Below are 21,717 nucleotides of genomic sequence, written 5' to 3' on the forward strand. Positions count from 1 at the left end.
TGTGCCTGCAACCCAGGTACATGCCCTTGACCGGAATCGAACCTGGGACCTTTCAGTCCGCAGGCCGACGCTCTATCCACTGAGCCAAACCGGTTTCGGCTGCTATAACTTCTTGATCCATTGGTTGAACAAAAGAGGCAGTTTTGGATAGAGGAACACCACTTTGATGTTGGTATGTAGATCACCAATAAAAGGAGGATATCTGGGAGCATTATCAAAAACAAACAAAATTTTAAAAGATATGTTATTCTTCAAACAGTACATCTCCATTTCACTGGTATAGCAACTCAGGAGGATATCTTGGAAGAGGAGCTGGGCCATCCATGGCTTCTTATTGCTCCTATTGTACATTGGCAGTGTGTGTGAGAGATAATCATTGATCGCTGGGGATTGAGCCTGCAACCCAGGCATGTGCCCTTGACTGGAATCGAACCTGGGACACTTCAGTCTGCAGGCTGACACTCTATCCAATGAGCCAAACCTACTAGGGCCCAAAATATCTTTAGCTGACTTCACATCAGCACTCACAGACTTACTATTCTCTTTTACATTATGTAATGAATGATAATTCTTGAAAAATTTATACCACCCATAACTAACACTAAATTCAACACCATAATTTGGTCTAGCCTTTTCTTTCCACACCATAAAGACTTTTTCTTTGGCTGTGATCATCATGATGCAGAGAGGGATATGCTTCTGTGTCTGGTCTTCAATTGAGGTCATTAGTAGTTTCTCCATGTCTAATATAGGCCCTTCTTGAATTTTTGTTAGTTTTGTTGCCTTCAGTGAAGCAGAGGCTTTAATAGCTTCTGTCACTTTGTTCTTGTTCTTCAAGATCATAGCTATGGTGGCATGGGACACGCCTGACTGGAGAGCAATAACCATCACTGATTTTTCACTTTGTAGTCCTTAAACACCTTTAATTTTATTTCCAGGTCAATCATTTGATGTGGCCTCTTCCTGGCAACATTAGCAGTGGATTTTGTATGCTTAGGGACCATGATGAACAAAACAACAAGAGATTAAATCAAGCACAAGAGAAAATGTTGCAATCAAGAGATGCAGTAAACACAAGAGGAATGGGGCTGCTGCCAGCATAGCATGGTATACTGTTTTACTTTAAAAAAAATAAATAGAAAGGGTACACTCTAAAATAGTGATAAAAGTATAGAATTAAAAATACATAAACCAGCAACATAGACATTTATATCATTATTAAGTGCTAGGTACTTATATACTTTATTGCTATACTTTTATATGACTAGCAGTGCAGTAGGTTTGTTCACACCAGCATCAACACAAACATGTAAGGTTTGCACTGTGCTATAACATTACAATGGCTATAACATCACTGGGTGATAGGAAGTTTCAGCTCTATTATAATCAATGGAACCACTGTCATATATGGGGACTATCACAAATAAAACGTCATTATGCAGTGCATGTGTATTAAGAAATAGTATGTCTATTTTATCTCTCTAATATATGAATTTGCACATATGTGAAGAATAAAACACTATTTTTTTCATCAGAAACACTCATATATTCTTTTTTTTTAAAAAAAATAGTAGCAGTCTGGTTTATTAAGCTGTGCCTTTGTACAGGTGCTGGGGCTTGCCCATGGATGTTTAAAGCTTGGACGTTCTGCCAGTTCTTTTTGAGCAATGACACCAGGAAATTGACAGCTAAGTGGATATTGTGCACAAGTTCATCATCTGTTATCTTCACCTGGCCAACATCCACTGCCAGACACAGGACCTTCTTCATCTAGCACTTGATTGTGGATTTTACTTCATCAAGTTTGGCCAACATGTTCTCATTGTGGGTCAGCAAGGAAGGGAACTTGCCAGCCTTATTCAGGCCTGGGCCCAGGATTCCTGGGATCTGCTTGATCAGAGATTCTGAAGCCAAAAAGGCATCATACTTCTTGGCCAGCTTCTTAACCAGTTTCTTATTTTTGTTGAGTTTAACTCCTCAATGTCCATGTGGGGGATTTCCATGGCCTTGGCCTCATCACAGTGCTATTGGTCCCCCAGAACACATGGATTGAAGCCTGACGATATCTGAGAGAAGCATTTTTCCTTCTGAGGGTCATAGTTCTTCAAACTGATCTGCAGCTCCACCATTTCCAAAAACTTATCGAACTTGTGCTGGTTCCAGTGCAGGACTTTCTGCACCGCCTCACAGAAGGTATCATAAGAGACTTTGCTGCTCATGGTCCCCAAAACTAGAAAAGAGTAAAAGATTATTTCTGTAGCAATTATCACAGCTTCATTCCTTCCTCCCTCTGACTTTCAGTATTTCTGGGGAAGGCGGGGAGGTAAAAGGATAGGGGAACATTGGAAAGTAATACAAATATAGTCTCTGCTTTCCCCTACCAGGAGCTTATCTATACTAATAAAAGGGTAATATGCTAATTAGACCAAACATCTTCTGGACATCCGGCTTCCTTCCAGACAAAGCCATGATGGAGGGGGCCAAGGCAGAGGCAGTTAGGGGGCAATCAGGCCAGCAGGGGAGCAATTAGGGGACAATCAGGCCAGCAGGGGAGCAATTAGGGGGCAGCCAGGCTAGCAGGTGAGCAGTTAGGGGCCAGCCAGGCCAGCAGGGGGGCAGTTAGGGAGGCCAGGCTGGCAGGGGACCAGTTAAGGGGTGATCAGGCCAGCAAGCAGAGGCAGTTAGGGGCAAGCAGGCAGGCAGGTAGAATGGTTAGGTGGGATCAGTTATACCTCAATAAATTTGAGGGAAAAGAATAAAAATACTGAATTTCAAAACCTATTGAAAGAAATAATAGTGTAAAATATTTTTGAATTATATATGTCTGTGTAAAAAAGAAAAAGAAAATCCTTTGTAAATGATCATTAGGTTCCAAGGGTAGCCAATCAAATCAATTTATTTTATTTTATTAAATATATTTTTATTGATTTCAGAGAGGAATGATGAGGGAGAGAGAGATAGAAACATCAATGATGAGAGAGAATCATTAATCGGCTGCTTCCTGCACACCCCACACTGAGGACTGAACCTGCAACCTGGGCATATGCCCTGACCAGGAATCAAATCATGACCTCCTAGTTCATACGATGCTCAACCACTGAGCCATGCCAGCTGGGCTCAAATCAATCTACTTTATAATATAGCTGAAATATGGAGACACGTGTGATGCAGAAGAAAAGAAAGTTATGCTCTAAAATAAGTAAATGAACAAACAATAAAATTGAATAAGAAATTATTTTATGTATTTGGAATGCTAACACTTGAGGTTAATCAGATTTAATTAAAGGAAGATCAAGAAGTAGATTGAGAGTTTTATGAAAAATTTGGAAAGAACTTTAGAGCCTGATGATGCTAGTTTTAAACTAGAGGCCCGGTGCACAAAATTTGTGCACAGGTAGGGTCCCTAGGCCTGGCCAGCAATTAGGGCTGATCAGGGCCTTCTGGCTGCCAGCTGGGGCCTTCCTTCCCTGGCTGCCAGCTACTGGCCGGGGCCTTCCTTCATTCCATGCCACCCCCTGGTGGCCAGTGCACATCATAGCAAGTGATTGAACTCCCGGTCTCCTGGGCGAACTCCTGAGGGGACACTTTGCATATTAGCCATATATATATATAGATTCACTTCAAAACTTATTAAAAAGTTATCCTAGTACAGCTCTGTTTTAACACTACACTCATGTGTATCAACTACAATTAGGATTGCTTTAGTTTCCAGTTTGAATTTTTTTCTTTGCTCACAAAAGCAGCAAATGCATGCAATTTTTTAAATGTAGGAAGTTATAATTTTTTTAAATTTGGAAATTACAATTATTTACATTTTATCTCAGATTCTTTCTATCTGCCCCTGGTCCTTCTTTGTTTATCTTTTTCTCACTACTCTTAGGCAATATTACATATTCTCAGTTTTATAGTCCCACAACAAGGTGTTTCTTAGGAGTAAGTAATTAATCAACCAGAGTGAGAATTCAGACCCATCTCTCACCCTCTGGCCTTCCTTCACACTCACTAGCTTTTTTTTTTATACATGGCATGACCTTCAGCCAGCAAATTGGGACACTCAGTACCTTCCTTTGGGATTAAAACAAGCTGAGGGGCCTATTCCATAGGTGGTGTCAACATTCATTTCCTAATGTATCCTGATCCCCAAAAGTCAGCCTCAGGGAGATGAAGGATGGAAAGTCAGGAGCTAAAGAAGAAAGGGAAAAATCTTGGATGTGGAGGTGGTTCCTGATCTTGATAAAGAGATGCCCATAAGGGAATTTAAATCACTGTTTAGGAGTCAGACACAGCTGTGCAAGTGAAATTACAGGCATCACTCACAAATGGATTTTGCTCTTACAACCATTTAAAAATTGTGCTTACTGCCATTTTTTATTTAGTTACTAAAATGTAGATTCTGGGAGAGCAGGTTCACTACTATACCCCCAGGACCTATAATGGGCCTGACATGGAGTGGTAACCCAATAAATATGTTTTGAATAAATCAGTGAATGCATACTACTTTTCATTTAAAACCAGAGATTTTTCTAACAGCTTTTCTGGCAAGTCAGTAAATAAGGCCCTTCTGTATAATCCTAAAGAGTGTAGGTCCTCACATGCTGCCTACAGAATCACCTGGAACAAAGGCCCTTCCCTATGTATCCAACCCCTGAAGTAACTATACCTGAACTGGTCACTATTAAAAGTTTTTATCATTAATTTAAAACCTACATTTTTTCTAACGATTCTTATATCTCAGTGGCTTCCTTACAGGCTTTATTAGATGTCACTGAGGCAAGGTTTTTTATTTCCATAGACATTAGTCTTCACACACAGGTATTTGCTTGAATCAGAACACATTTACATATTTATTGAATTTTTTTGTAATTCTAATACAAGGTAAAAATGAGACTATTTTCAAACCACAGTTGATTGAATAAGAAGTAGAGTACGTTTTGCTGTCAAGAATCCATTTTCTCGCACCATCAACTCATGCTCAGTCCAACACCCACACCATCAAGGTATGAGATAGAAACTTTCCAATGACATCCCTTTGTGCACTTCTTTGGCTATTTATTTCAACAAGTAGTTTTTAGCAAAGATTTTTTTCAAAACCCCAAGTTTGGGATTTGTCTTGAAATTATTAAAGCATCTCTTCTCTCATTATGTTATTTCATAATAACCTCAGTCATACCTTAAATATGAATGTGGCTTTGATTTAGTTTATTTCTAATTTGGAGGGGAGATATAAATAACATTTGCTTATTAAAGCAGAAGTATTTATAATCAAGTTGTGACTATCTGTTACATTTATACATAAAATTTGCACATATACATACATATACAGGGTGGAGCAAAAGTAGGTTTACAGTTGTATGTGAAACACAGAGTTTATTCTTGTATTATTAATTATATTATTTTCCATATGAACAACTGTATATGTATATATACATACATTTATACATGTACATTTATATGTACATATACAGAAGACTGCCACCAAAGTTGCTGGTTGACTGAATCTGAATAAGTTGATGTACATTCTACAGATTGGATGGAAATGGATTTTCATTTGCTAATTTAATGGCAAGAGGTGTGCAGGTAAAGAAACTGAGTAAAAGGTGAAGATTCAAACTGGCAAGAGTCCTGTTAAGATACTTAAAGGTTTGCATTGGATTCTTCTCTCAATGCAGGGTTTCAACTGTTTCCAGAAATGTCCAGCCACTCTTTGCCCAAGTCCCCAAGCCTTCCAGCCTCTTTTACCTACATGATTTATTTTTCTCTATTATTGAATTTATTTCCTTGCTTAACTCTTTTCTACTTAAAGTCTCCAAATAAATGGAGAGGTTGCCTTTTATTCGACCTCTAACATGGCCTGCCTGGACTCATATGAGTCAGGAAGATACTTCACCAATACTGCACTAACTAGATGAAAAAGATGGTCCTCATTTGTGCAGTCAACAGAGAGTCAGCAAAGGGATTGTGTGGTCAGTCATCTACCAAGCTGACCACTCAAACCCCTGGCCAAGGCTATACCCAAATCATCTAAGAATGTTCCTACTTTTAAATTCTTACCATGTTTATGTTTTCTAATTATAAAGGCAATCACTGATGATTATAAAAGTAAAACGTTTGGAAACTAAAAACTAAATAAAAACCAAAAAGCATGGCCCTGACTTAGTAGGTCAGTTGGTTTGGGCATTGTCCTGTTGGGCATTGTCCTGATACTCCAAGGTTTGTCATTGTCCTCATACTCCAAGGTTGGGCATTGTCCTCATACTCCAAGGTTGCACGTTCAATCCCTGGTCAGGGCATATACAAGAATTAACCAATGAATGTATGAATAAGTGGAACAAAAAATTTCTCTCTCTCTCTCTCTCTCTCTCTCTCTCTCTCTCTCTCTCTCTCTCTTCTCAATCTAATAAATAAATTTAAAAAGCACAAAGAAGATAATTTATGCAGCTTTGGCTTAACACATTATCTTACTTTTGGTCTTTCATTAGTATAAGCACTTCAGTTACCACTTCAATCTTTTATTGGTAACACAATGGTTTATTATTTTTCGTGAGAGTGTGTATTGACTTGGCAGTTCTACTTCATGTGCTATTAGTTTTTCTGGTATGGCTGGAAGGTGTGAAATGCTCTCATTCATATGGCTAGTTGGTTGGTGCTAGCTATTGGCTGGGAACTCAGCTGGACTGTTGGCTGAGTGCTTGGTTTTTCTTCATACAGGCCTCTTTACATTATTGCTTGGGCTTTTTCACAGCAAAATAGCTGGGTTCAGGAAGGAGTATACCAAGTGGTGAAACCAGACTCAACTTCAGAAATTATAAAGCATAATTTCTGCCACATACTATTGGTGAAAATTAGTCACAGGACCAGCCCAGATTCAATGTGGTAGGGGATTATAAAAGGGTATGAACACTGGGAAGTAATGATTTATTGGGGGTCATTTTTGGAGACTAGTTACCACAGAGCCCTTCCTATCCCCTTATCCCAGCAGTCTTTGCTCCTCTGCAGCAATAACTGAGTTGATGGTGAGAACGGGATGATGGCAATGGTGGTATGATATATATATGGAAGTCAGGTTGATATGATCAGTTGACTATGCAGCTAAGATCCCCAACATTGAATGGCTCCGAATTTATATTGTTGGATCTGTTTCTAAGTAATTGGCTGTTGAGAAGGTTAAACATCAGTCTTAGCTTAAATATCACTTTCTCAAAGAATTCTTGAGGCATTCCCCCAATTATTCTCTACTTTTACTTCATCATGGTTTTCACAATTTCTAACTTATTATTTCTTTTACATACGTTCATGTGATTATTAGTTTTATGGTGTTTTGTTCACAATGCCATGCATCACATGAAGGCAGGGACTTTGTCTTCTTTAGACTAGCACCTAGCACAGAGTGTGGTAGAGAACAGGTACTTGCAGAATATTTGTTGAATGAATGGATGACTAAAAGGGAATGTGGATAATGTCCTCACCTCTCATTTACTCACACACATGCAATTACAGTAATTTAGTAGAGGATTATAAATAGGAAGCTCTTAATAACTATCTTTACCAAATCTATAGGAGGTAAGTAAAGTGATACAGGGAAATTTCAATCAAAATAAGTTATGCTGGGACATCTGTTTTCTATAAGAGAAGGCATCTCCAGGTTCTATATTGGAAACCCAAATTTCATTCCCAAGTTTTGTGCCTCTGTTTTTAATAGCTCAAAATTGTTACCTGGACATCTCATTGTTACAGTCAATGAAACCAGTCCCATTTCAGCATTTTTACTTCAAGCCCATTAGCTTTCCATTCCCTGCCATTGATACCAATATCCCAAATAATCTTTGCTGCTTTGTTCATCTTCTCTTTCCCATACCTAGCCACGGCCTATTCTCTCTTCTATTTTATATTCATTATTCATTAATTCTTTAAGTTCAACATACATTCACTGAACACATATTATGTGCCAGGCAGGAGAATACAAAAATATTTATGAGCCAGTTTCTGTCTTTGAGGAATTGATAGTCTCATTGGGGCATATAATGATTGCTATTAGAGCCTATTAGTGCTATTAGAGGTACTGTGATAAAATAGAGGGCAGAAAAAAAACTGTCTCAGGGATTTGAACCTGTGAAAGCATTAGGAGTGGAGAGGTCACAGGAAGGTGAGTCAAGAATGGTAGAACATAGGAGATTACATTTGAACTGAGTCTTGAAAGAAGTTCAACCAGTGAGCCTCGAGAAGAAATGTAAGAAACAGAGTTTACAAAGTGCATGCAAAGGCATGAGAGTATGGGGTGGGGGAGGCACTCAATATGTATGGAATACAGGTTGCACAAGAAGAAGAAGGGGGAAGATAAGGCTAAAGAAGGGTCATAAGTCTATAAGAACCATGTACAATATACTATGCAGTTGTGTATTTCAATTGAAGAATTTTAAACAGGGCAATAATATGGTTAGATTTACATTTTAAAAATATGTTTTTATTGATTTTAGAGAACGAGAAAGGGAGAGGGAGATAGAAATATTGATGAGAAGGAAACATCAACATTGATTGGCTGCCTCCTGCATGCCTCCGACCAGAGACCCAGCTCCCAACCCAGGCATGCCCCAATAATGATGATCTGAAATAAAGTAGTGGTGAGGAACTTGTGAATAGAGGACACAGTGGCAGAGGAACAAGGAGGAGAAGACTGGAAATAGACTAGGTAATATGAGGACTGAAATAGGATTTATCAATTTGGTGGCATTAGCAAAAACAATATCATGTAGTAGTAGAGACTGAAAGCAGATTTCAGTGTGAGAAGTGAGGAAGTAGAGACGGGGTAGACAAATATTTAAAGACACATAATATAAAAAGTATGAACTAGAATGACGATTATACGGAAAATGATTAAAATTGACTCTGTTAGTTTAATGTTGTTTTTTAGTAAATGAGACTTCAGGGTATATATTCACTAAGAAGAAAATGTCTATGAAAACAGAGAGGTTGATTTTACAGGAGAAAAACAAGGGATGCTTGCTAAAGAAGGACGCCAAGGAGGTAGAAAGAGGTAGGTGGAATGGAACCCAAGAGGAGAATGGTGCAGATACCTCTCACTCTCAGTCTGTAGTAGTTATTAGGTGATCTTGAAATCAAATAGCCCTAGGTTAAAGTCCCAGATCTACCACTTGCTATTGACAAGCAGCCTCAATTTTCTGTTATAAATTGAGGATAACTAAACCTTTTCACAGTGTAGTTGAAAGGATCACATGAGACAAGACAGTAAGTGGATAAAATGGTAGCTATTATTACTAAGGAGAATAGAATGGGGGCAAGCTAGAGATAAATTTGACAGTGGAGAGTCAAGAATGGAAGGCATTTGTACCTAAGTCCTCCAACATTCTCATAAAGGTCAGTTAATGAAAGCACAAAAATGGTGATGGGGAGTAAGGAGCTGAAGAAAAGTGTTATAAAGCTTGGAGAGGAAGGAGAGGATTTGCTGAGGTAAAAGATTGCTGAGCAACATCAAGGGACTTGACTTGTCTCCTGTCCTTCAATCTCTTGCTCTCAAACCCATCTTGCACAGTGACACTTGATTAATATTCTCAAAAGGACACATTCATCATGTCACATATTTGGCATTTTAGGCTCTCTGCATTCAGAGGTCTTTCTATTATACCATCTTCTGCAACTCTACAAACCAGCTGAACTCTTTACTCTTTTCCTTATGTTTCCTATTTTCTTAATTTTGCATCTTTGTGTATACTATTCCCTATACTCACAACCTGAGGCTCATTCCTGAAGTTTATAAAGTGCAGACTTCAGAGGCCTGAAAAACTGAGCTCCAATTTGAACTCTGTCACTGACCAGTTATTAATTTTAGGCAAAGGGCTTTGTCAGAGTGATAGAAAAAAGTCAGAGTGGCATAAAAAAGGAATGTCAGGGTGGGTGCTAGCACACAAAAAATCATCAATGAATATTTGTTGAATGAATGAATGAGGCTCTCTCAAGCATCATCTTCTTTATGAAGCCTTCCAAGACCACTCCAGGTCACAGGGCTGTAGTCTTTGTGCAACTTTTCATAGAATTATGTCTGAACTTACTTGTTTAACAGCCAACTATTTCTCCTTGGGAAATATCTTGACTCATTTCTGTGATTTTCATTTCGTTTTACCATATGTCCTTCTTCCTTCCCCCTTCTACTTGAAATCAGAGGCTATATCATATGAACAGCAAGTATTAATATGCGCTGATATTCTTTTTGTTGATTGGGGTTGATATTGGTATACATGAAATGAAGTTTCTGTTTGTTCTTACATTGCATCTTGGGAAACCAGCTGGAAGGATTGTCACTACATTTTAGAAGTATGCGTTTTAAATTTATTGGAAGTGTGATATGTTGAGAGTAGGGGAGTGACATAATCTAATTTATGTTTCAAAAATTTTCCTCAAGGAGTTCTGATTCCAGTAAGGATGGAGTAAATATATGCCAGCCTTTCTCTCCCACAGAATATGAAAATAAAACCTGGAATGGATTCATGTGCAGCTATTTGAGAACTCTGAAAAGTAAATACCAACAGAGGAAGAACACCAGAAATCAAAGTATTACTGAACCAGCTGTAAATTTGCCGTATTTCCTCCTCTGGAATCCACTGGCCTAAAGTCAATGCAACTCAAAACATGAAAGTGAGTGCCGTAGTGCAGATAGAGAAATATAGGGAAAACACTCTACTTCTAGATCAAAGGTCAAAGAAAGAAAAAAGGAACACTTAGAGCTCTGAGAAAGTAGAATAAATCCCCTGGTTCTTTTCCCTGCCCCTTTTCTCTGTTTTCTCATGCCCCAGTCCCCAAGTGGCTCCTCACTGAGAGAGGAGGTAGCAGTGAATGTGATGGCAAAAGCAAACAGTAGGAGCCAAATCCATGAGAAAGAAAAACTTTCCACTCTGTTTAGTGGAGCAATGACTCTTAGATAGCCAGACCAAACTCCATTGGTTATTTTACACTTTTCCTGATCCTGCTGTTGCTTGGACTCTGAATGCAACACAATTACAGAAGTGGTCAGTTTATGGACACGATAAAGGAGGCCTAGGGAACCAGAAAGTACCAGGGAGATATCAGCGACGGAGCATAGGAAAATAATCCCATAAAGAAGTTGATGAATTCCTGGGCTCAGTCCTCACTTGTGAAACTGTGGGTCTAATCTTCCTTAGCATAACAAATATTGTGAGAACTGAGATAATGCACAGATCTCAGCCCAGGTCCTACACTGACCACTGGGTGGTGCACATACAGGATTGATCTAAACAGCACTGCAAAGTCTTTGAAAACTAAACTGACAGTAGAACCACAGCTTACAAAAAATGGGTTGAAACTTGTGGTTTGAACTAAACAAGGTCCGGTGTCTGCTAAAACAAAACACCAATCTTTCCCATAGGACTTAAACAAGATCCAGAATCCTATAACAGAATATTCAAAATGTCAAAGTTATAATCCAAAATCACCCACATACAAAGAACCATGAAAATTTCAACTTGCATAGGAAGAGGCAAACAAGATGGCACAGAGGTTGGAATATGTGACAAAGCACATATTATACAAATGCTTAAATGGAGAACTTCTGGTTTCAGTTCCAACATGCAAAGAGCTTACAATTTATTACTTTGGTACTCACAACATGAGAAGAGTTGAACACGCTGAAAATAAATATTTTTTTCTTAGATCTATCGGAGAATTGAGGTGACAGGACAAATTTTCACCCCAAAAAATGGAGAGACAGGGGAATACAGAAAATCACAGCTTACCAGGAGAAGTTTCTAGAGTAGGGCAATGGGAGGAACACTTAAATGCTAACTTCAATGAGATGTAATGGGCTCAGTGTAGATCATCTTTGTCAGGTCTGATCAAATAATCAAATAGATATCCCCTCCCCTGGGAAACTGACCTTTAGATCATTTCACAACCAACATTCCCTTTCACTTAGACCACATTCCATTTGCTAACTTTCCCCTCTAGACTTGCCCAGGATCCAGACCCACCCAGAGAATTCCCCAACAAAAAAAAGCCCACCTAGAGTCCTTTAAAACCTCTGACTCCCCATCTCTGGGTGCTGGTGCCATTTTGGGGCTCAGCCCATCTGGTTTCCAGATGGCCTAATAAATTTGTAATTATTTACCACTTTAGGCCTCATGTGTAACTCCTTCAACGACCCTAACAATCTTGAGAGTTAAAACTTCTGGGGGACATCCAAAACATACAAAGTACTATTAAAGCTCAACAATAAAAAACCAACTTGTATGAAATATGGGCTGAAGACCTTAACAGACACCTCACCAAAGATAAGCAGATAGCAAATAAGCACAGGAAAAAATATTTCACATCATATGTCATCAGGGAAATGCAAATTAAAATAACAATGAGATACCACTACATACCTGTTAGAATGCTCACAATCCATAGCACTGACAATACCAAATGCTGAAGAGTATATGAAGCAACAGGAACTATCATTCATTGCAAAATAGTACAGATGGAAGATGGCTTGGTTGTTTCTCACAAAATGAAACACACTTAACATATGATTCAGTAATTGTGCTCGTTGGTATTTTACTAAAGGAGTTGAAAAATTATGTCCACACCAAAACCTGCACATGAATGTTTATAGCAGATTTATCTGGGTAGGTATGGGATTTTTTTTTTACATTTAACCTGTTTGGTATTCTCTGAGAATCCCGGATCTGTAGTTTGGCATCTGACATTAATTTGGGGGCAATTCTCAAAATTATTGTTTTACGTATTTCTTCGGTCTCATTCTCTCTTTTTTCTCCTTCTGGTAGTCTCATTATGCACATGGTACACCTTTTGCAGTTGTCCCACAGTCCTTGGATATTCTGTACTGTATTATTAGTATTTTTCTTTTCTTTTAGGTTTTTAAGGATTCTACTGATATGTAATCTAGCTCAGTGATCCTTTCCTCAGCTGTGTCCAGTCTACTAATAAGCCCATCAAAGGCATTTTTCATTTATGTTAGTGTTTTCTTATCTCTAGAATTTATTTTTCCCCCTCAGGATTTCTATTTCCCTGCTTACATTGCCCATATGTTCTTGAATGTTGTCTACTTTATCCTTTAAAGCCCTCAGCATATTAATCATAGTTGTTTTAAATCCCCACTCTGATAATTCCAACATCCCTTCGATGTGAGTTTCTGTTGTTTTCTCTGTTTCTTCAGAGTGTTTTATGCTTTTGGAATTTTCTCCTTGAAAGCTGAACATGATATACCAGGTAAAATAAACTGCTGTACCAGTAAATAGGTCTTTAGTAATGTGGTGGTGAAGTGTGGGGGAAAGAGAAGCATTCTATAGTTCTATGGTTAGGTCTCAGTTTTTTAGGTAGCTTATACCTCTGGACTTTACACTTCACAAGTGTTTTTCAGTCTTTTTCTATCTAGTTAGGTGGGAAAGGATGGTCAGAGGCAGCTAGATTTGCATAGTTCCCTTCCCCATGTCAGTTAAGCTCTGATAATGCTCCAGCAGGTTAGGCTCTGGTTAACTAAGTTCACCTGATAGTAGGCCTTATTAAGAATAGAGTGTTCTAATAGAGAGGTATATTTCAAAATGGTTCCTTCTCCTGTTGGAAGCCTGAGGGAATTTTTCTGATATTTACTATAGGAAACTGGTTGAGCTCTTCCAATATTTTGGTACCCCTAACATAACTGGGTCCTCCTGGAGTTTTTAACTCTTAGAGTTTTTCATAATCAGATTCCAGCAATTCATCAATTGCAGTTCAGATTTTTTCTACACCAGCAGTGGTTTCTGCTTCTGAGTATCTGTTCTGATATGTTGTGATCATCTTATTTGCCTGTTTGTCTCTCTAATGTTGCGGTCAGCAGTTTGTCCTGTGTCCTTAATTCTCTTATAGATACAAGATTTGTTGGGTCTTAAGTCTGTTTAGCTTTTTACTTGTTAGGATGAAGTGGCAACTTCCCAGCTCCTTATAAGGAACTGGTTACCGGAAGTCCAGTTATTATACTTTCAAACTCCAGAATTTCCATTTTCTCAGAAACAATAGTTTCTGAGTTCAGTGTTTGATATTTGTTGTGACTCCCAGAGGACTCCTTCCAGCTGTCTTATTACCCAGGTTTTTTTGCAAACTATTTTATGCATAGTCTAGAATTTACCTTTACTAAATCCATGAACCTCCTCCCAATTGTTTTTCACCACAATCACCAGTGTTCTTGAGAGTTCCTGTAGACCTGTTGCTCTTCAAGGTGTTACAAATAAAGTCAGTTTCTTCAGTAAAAGATTAAGATCTGTCTGTTTATGGCTTGCTTTCCCCCACCTTCCAATCCCCAGGTCACATGCTCTGAACCAATGCTCTGGAGCTGGGGGTGAGAAATTGGCAAGTTTCTCTTTGAGTGACACTCACTCTAGGAGCTGGTCCCTTGGAAGGTCTTCTCAGATTTCCTCTCCTGCCTTGGAACTACCACATCATAAGGCAGGAAAATGTGATCAAGGCCCTAGTATTCTCAGCATGCCTCACTCAAGGCAGCCTCCATTCCATAAGTGGGGGCTTGGTGAACGATGAGAGACACCACCTCCTGATCACAGTGACCCAGGATCTAGCCTCAGCAACAGGTAGCTTGAGGCAGGATGCAAAATGCTTTGCATGGGAAGAAAGCCTCTGACTGGGAGCTGGGAGAGCTGGAGCCCTGTGTTCTTTTTTAAAATTTTGTTTTATTGCTTAAAGTATTACAAAGAGTATTATATTTGTCTCCTTTTTTTCTCCCCTTGACCTTCCCCAGCCTCCCCTATCCCCCAGTGTCTTGTGCGCATTGGTATGCTCATATGCATGCAAAGAAGTCCTTTGGTTGATCTCTTAAACGCCCCCCCCCCCCCACCAGGCTGGAGTAAAATATCCCCTCTTGCTGAGCTTGGAAGGGGAAAGAAGGAGCTGTTTTTAAATACTACAAACTTGCATTTTAACTGATTTTTTTGCAGATTTTCTTGAATAGATGTTGCTTCATTTTCTGTTTCCAGACATTTAACTGGTTGTTTTTAAAATATTTTCCACCAGTTTTACTGGGGAGGGTGTCAGTGGAGGCCCTCACACTGTCATACTGGAAGTTAATCTCCACTGAGAAGTTTTGAGCTTGATAATGACAGTGTGAGGTTTGAGTTTCATTTTAGTTACTTTCTATAGGATATATGAGTAGAGAGTTAGGATGGAAATATTGGGAGAGCAGTTAGGAGTTTATTGTCATGTTCTAGGCATGAGGTGAAAAAGCCTAGGGAAAAGGGGCTGATAAGTTAGAATTGAAAAGGCTCAGGGGGGTCCTACCTAGCTGGCTTTGCTCAGTGGATAGAGCAGCAACCTGCATACTGAAGGGTCCCACGTCTGATTCTGGTCAGGGGCACATGCCCAGGTTGTGGCCTTGATGCCCAGTAGGGGGTGTACAGGAGGCAGCCAATCAATGATTCTCTCTCACCATTGATGTTTCTATCTCTCTCCCTCTCCCTTCCTCTCTGAAATCAATAACAATGTATTTTAAAAAAGAAAAGAAAATGCTCAGAGTTATTGGATAGTTTAAAAAGGAACAGAAGCCAAAGATGATTTCCAGGTTTCTGACATGTGTGACTAGATTACCAGTGGTGCCATTTACTGAGATAGGGAAGACAATGTGTTTAGTAGACTTCAGACAGTGGGAATGGATGGAAAATATAATTGTTGAAATGTGTTAGAGGTGCCTGTTGAACATCCAAGTAAAGTTAAATTGTCATCGTTCCGGTACATAGGTCTGGAATTTAGGAGAGCAATTTTTATACATGGGAGCAGTGGTATGCTAGGTCCTTCTTGTAATGGCTCATGAGAGACTGCTAAATTTTCAGAGATTTAAGTGAACTGGTTGTTAAGCATAGCAGTTATTAAAAACTAAATTATGTAAATTTATATAAGTAAATAATGTAAAATATATAAATTATAATTTAAAAAAGATACTCAAAACTCATTGCTTCATATTTATTTTCTTATCTATGCTCTTGAGGTTAATTGCATGCATTGTATTTGTATGATGGAAATCTTATATAATGGTATGCTATTTTGCATCACTTCCCATCTCTGTGTTCAGTGATTGCATGTTGGTAACTTGAAGTCTGCCATGGTGGAAGCATTTACTTACACAAGGGAAAATAACAAACACTACATACAAAACAGTAAGTATTTTTCTTCAGAGAGCCAGTGGTTAAATACAGGGTGTGGCAAAAGTCATTTTACAGTTGTTCATGTGGCACATAATACAATGAATAAATAATAATGCAACAATAAACACTGTGTTTGCATACATACAACTCTAAGCCTACTTCTGCCACAGCCTGCATTTACCAGCATACCACTGCATGGGCGCCATTAACGTACAGGTGGTGATTAAAACTATATGAATGAATGTGCTCACTCAGGTAGAGTACAGAATGGGATGAAAAGAGGATCCAGAAATTGGACTAGGAAGAGAAGCTTCAAAACTGCAAATCAGAATCTTCCAGTGGTTTTCAGACCAGTAAAAAGGAGGAAAATAATACTTTTCCCATTATATAAGTAAGGCATCTAGTCATGAAGGTAAAGTGTTAGCAGGTTAGGTTAATCTGTCTCCTGGAGATGAGTCAGAGAATGAAAAATGAGCAAGTTGCCTGGACAAAAAAATTCCATCGTGAAATCCAAGTCTTGTTAAGCTAAGCTATAAAAGAACAGGAATGTCTGCATTGCCTAATTGGGCAGGAGAGGGGAGGGCAGATGTTTTTCACATAATAAAAACAAGCTGGCAACATGGCTCTTTTGTTCACACATCTGTGCATCTCCATGAGAATTTATTGAGCACCTTCTAGGTCCCAAACATAGGCTAGGAACTGTGAACATAGAGTGGATGATATAGTCAAACCGTAAGTACTGGAAGTTGTGGTCAGAGAAATCTCAGAGTACATGGGTTTAAGCTGGATTTTGAAGGTTATTTAAGAAATACCTGGATGGAAGAGGGTGGAGACTGTTCTCCAAATAAAGTGTAACAGAAATAAGAAAGAGCTAGAGCTAGGAATAATAATACTTAACACTTAAAGAAGTCTTATTCTATCCCAAACACCATTCTAAGAGCCTTGTGTGCACTATCTCATTTAATCCTCAAAACAACCCTATGTGAGACTACTATTACCCCAATTTTACAGACAAGGAAACTAAGGCCACATCACAAGGAAGTGGAAGAAATGGCATTATGAATCCAGACATTCTGGCTGCAGAGCCTACAGTTTTAACTAATACTCCACCTACCTCCTGAGTATGCAAGGTGTTTTCATGAGGGTTTGTACTGATAGAGGTCCAACTAGAGTACAGGCAATCCACGAGACAAGAGAATTTCATAGGTAAGAAGTGGGCCAACTTCAAAGGGTCTTAAATTCTGCAGACACTCCCACCAATTTAGAACAACATGACAAACCCAACATTGAATCCTGAATCTGACATTGATTAGTATTGTCCTATTGTCCTCTTGTATGTGACATAGGACAAAGTCAGTGGTGGCTTCCATTTCCCCACCTTTCAAACGGGTGTGTCAATGCCAATTCTGTAAGGTTGCAGTGAGGATTAAATGAATAAAAGTGTATAATATGTCTAGCACAGAATACACCGTAAATGGAGATCATGACTATTACTTACTTTATGACTTGTAGAGTTCTTAGCATAATCTTTATATGTGGATTCTAATGAACAAAATAAACTGATGAACAAAATAGAACCAGAGGCATGGATACATGGAACAGACTGACAGATCTTAGTGGGGAGGACGATGGGGGGGATTAGATAAAAGAAGGTGAAGAGATTAGCCAAAGAACATATACATAGCCATGGACAGAGACAACAGTGTGGTGAAGGCCTGAAGTGGGGGCTGGGTAGATGTGCACAAAGGTGGGGGACATCTGTAATAGTGTCAATAATAAAAATTAAAAAATAAAACAATGGCCAAAACCGGTTTGGCTCAGTGGATAGAGCGTCGGCCTGTGGACTGAAAGGTCCCAGGTTCGATTCCGGTCAAGGGCATGTACCTGGGTTGCGAGCACATTCCCAGTGGGAGATGTGCAGGAGGCAGCTGATCGATGTTTCTCTCTCATCGATGTTTCTAACTCTCTATCTCTCTCCCTTCCACTCTGTAAAAAATCAATAAAATATATTTTAAAAAAAAATCTTAAAAAATAAAACAATGGCAAGTTTGTTTATAGAACAAAAAAATAATTAATTTCATGTTCTTAGGCAGTGATTCCTCAGGCCCATCTAAGTGAAACCTCATTCATTTCTTTATGATTTATTCTCCTGGTAACTTGTGGCTCAGACTATTGTACATTCTACAACCTTGGGTTGTGGGTGCCTTCCAGTTGGCAAGTATGAACAAAGATTGGCTTGGGTTAGGGAAGTGCCCTACATGTGTGCCCACCATTCCTAGGGGGTAGTGATTCCTTTGGGGTGCTACCATTGCGGTGAGAACAGCTAGAAAGGAAGGAGGCTGGATATCAACTTCTCATCTTGACGTCGGTCCACATGTCACAGCTAGGCTTTGGAGATATCTGCATTGCTCAATCCCTTTCATCTGTACCTACCTGTCCAGTTCTGGGAAGATAACAGTGAATAACTATGGAAACATAAGATCCAGGCACCCTGTAGGGACTCTGACCTCTCCCAATTTCCTAGTAAATTCTCTTTCTTCTCTAACAAAATGTCATTTTATTTTTCAAATGTGCGCTATGGAAGATCTTAATCTGTTGGTATCTTCCTGGAAAAACAGTTGTTAGAGGCACATAATGGAAAGCATGACTAGGATTAGCTGATGTCAAGAATCTTGAAACTGTAAATTCTAATAGTCAAGACTCTAAATCAAGGAAAGGAGGAGGAACAAAACCTTTTACTTTTCACATGCAAATATCTTAATGGACAGCTGTCACCCCAAATAGAAAAACAAAAAAGCCTCTTCTAGATTCTCAAAGTCTGCCATGGGATCTGTGGCACTTCTTACAGGAGACTTATATTGAAGTAGAGTGGATTCCTCTCCCTGGGGTTCTGTCTGCAGGCTGTCAAGTAGATCTCTGCTGGCTGACTATCTGCAGGAAGGGCCAGGGGAACCACACTATTTCCTTCTCAGGCCATAAAGGCTGCCTCACCCAACAGGCAAACAAATACATATGGCCTCACATTTCACAATATTCTGTTTTCTTGCAGTGTTCCCAGGGCAGGTAGTCGGATTGGGAGAGGGCACATCAGGTTAAGTTGCCTTACCTTCATTATGGTGGCTCACTACAGTGATTCTTCTGGCTTCAGCTCTTTCCCACAATTCCCTGAGGGCAGTAGATTCCAAGATTATTCTTGGAGTTGGATGAAAACCTGGACAAGAAGAGAGGATCATAATTAATGGCAACTACTTGGTCAGATCAATTCTTAGGCCCGACAGGGAGTGTGATGAAGGAGTCTGAACCAGAAATTCTTGACTCTTCTCTTTCTCTCATATCTCACAACTGCTCTTCCCTTACAACTGGGTCTACCTTTTACATTTACTTAGAAATTGATTATTTTTTCATCCTTTTTATTGCTACCACTTTGTTCTAAACCAACATTCACTCACTATAGACTCTGTACTCATCTTCCTTTTTCTACCTTTACCTCTCTATAGTCTGTTTTCCTTATAGCAGCCAGATATTTTAATTCTCAAGTCAAATTATATCACTCCTCTATTCCTAAACCTTCAATGACATTATCTCATTCAGAGTAAAAGGCAAATATCTTACAATGACTTACAAATCCCTGCATCTTTTGTCCTCTCTTTAGCTCTACAACATCAGGTCCTACTATTTTGCTTCATGCTCACTCTTTTCCAGCCACACTGGTTTCCGTGCTGGTCCTTGGACATATCAAGCATACTCCTGCCACAAAAACTTTGCACTAGCTGTTTCTCTGCCTGGAAAAATCTTCCCCCAAATACTCAAATAATTCACTTCCTCACCCCTTCAATCTTAATTAAAATAATGCTCTCTTCAGTGAGATCTTCCCTGATATTGCTTTATTTAAAGTTGCAGCCACCCCTATACTCCTTTGGCCTCTTCCTTGGTTTTCTTCTTCTTATAGTATTTATCAACTTCTAGTATACCACTTTTATTTTATTAATTTGTTTATAATCTGTCTCTCCCCTACTATATAAACTTCATTAGGATATAGTTTTGGGGTTTTTTTTGCTTTAAAAAACCACCTGTATATCTGCAACAACTAGCAAAGGGCCTGGCATTAGTGGGTGCTCAATAAATATTTGTTAAGTGAATTTTCTTAAAAGATGCCCATGGTTCAGGAAAATGTTCCCTTTCTTAGTTGGGCCTCACTGATAGCATAAGGGGATTGGCTTGGTCAAACTCTCACATCTTTTGCATCTCTAGAATTAAGTCTGGAGATCTGGGTAAAAACACACAGTCTCCAGAGCCAGATTTCTTGGGATCCTATACCTGCTACCATAAGACAAATTACTTTACCTCTCTGGGCCTCTCAGTCTTCTTATCTGAAAAAAATTAAGATGATGAAAATAGGGCCTGTCTCCAAGGATTGCTTTGGGAGTTAAATAAGATCATCTATAAATAGGTGCTTTAACATAGTGCATGTCATTCAATAAACATTAACTGTTGCTTTTTGAATGATTATTAGCAAGTAGCCACATTAGCAGCCTTCCTTAGGCTCAAAAACAGCTTCAGTGACTGATAATATTAAACAAAGCAAAACACCCTCCATAACAGTGAACTCACCTGAGGTTTATATGCAGCTTGTATGCGACTCATACGCATACAGCTGGACTGTTTCCCTCTCCCCACCCCATTAGTAAGACAGAAGAACAGCTTGTTCTCTTATAACCTGATGTCCCTGGATAAGAGGGAGGGAGAAAGAGGAACCATGTGATTGCCAGGACCACCAGCTGCATCTCAAATTCCACAGAGAAGCAGGGCATGAGGTTTTATTCACAATCACCCGTAACCCTGGCCACAGGTGGCTTCAACCAGATATTTGGAGTATGTGTGTTCCCAGTGACAGGGGCTGATCACAGAGGTTCTGCTAGGAGGGCAAAAGATGAGGTTCAAAGCCATAAAACATGACTCACAAAACTGGCCTGGTCTTTGGGGCCAGAGATGCATGATATTGCCAGAGTAAGGCAAGTTACTATAGTGGAAACTAGAAAAGGTAACCAATGAATAAGTTTAATAGTAGATGATGATGATGATATTAATAATAGCTCATATTTCATGTGTATTTATTGTATATCAGGTATTTTATACATGCTTTCATTTAATTCTCTAATTAACTCAGTCATTATCAATGTTAGCTACACATTGGAGAACTTGAAAAACAATATCAGTGCCCAAGCTCCATTGCACCAATTAAGACAGAATTTCTGACAATTTTACAGATAAGGAAACTTAATTTCAGAAAATTTGCTCCTGGTCACCCAGTTAAGGATCAGCACTGGGCTATAGTGCTTCATGTTCAGTACTACACATTATGTGCCACACTGGGAAGGCTTGAACTAAATACTTGGGGCCAGAACCCAATTTAAACAGAGCAGGTGCATTGTGATTGGACCAGGTATGGCTTAGGCTGAACACCTTGTAGCATGTAGGCATCCCGGGATCAAGTCTGGAATACAATATTCCAGAGACTGGTCAAGCAGTACCATAGGCAACTGCTGCTGTTTAGGGACTTCCT

At 39.2% G+C, this 21,717-nt stretch overlaps 1 pseudogene; it reads right to left on the bottom strand.

The window, feature by feature from the left end:
* Window positions 1-1,586: 1,586 nt before the first annotated feature.
* Window positions 1,587-20,803, bottom strand: LOC102419224 (annotated as a pseudogene).
* Between the last annotated feature and the right edge of the window lie 914 nt (window positions 20,804-21,717).

This window comes from Myotis lucifugus, unplaced genomic scaffold (genome assembly GCF_000147115.1).
Source record: "Myotis lucifugus unplaced genomic scaffold, Myoluc2.0 scaffold_196, whole genome shotgun sequence".
In the NCBI taxonomy this organism is placed as follows: domain Eukaryota; kingdom Metazoa; phylum Chordata; class Mammalia; order Chiroptera; family Vespertilionidae; genus Myotis; species Myotis lucifugus.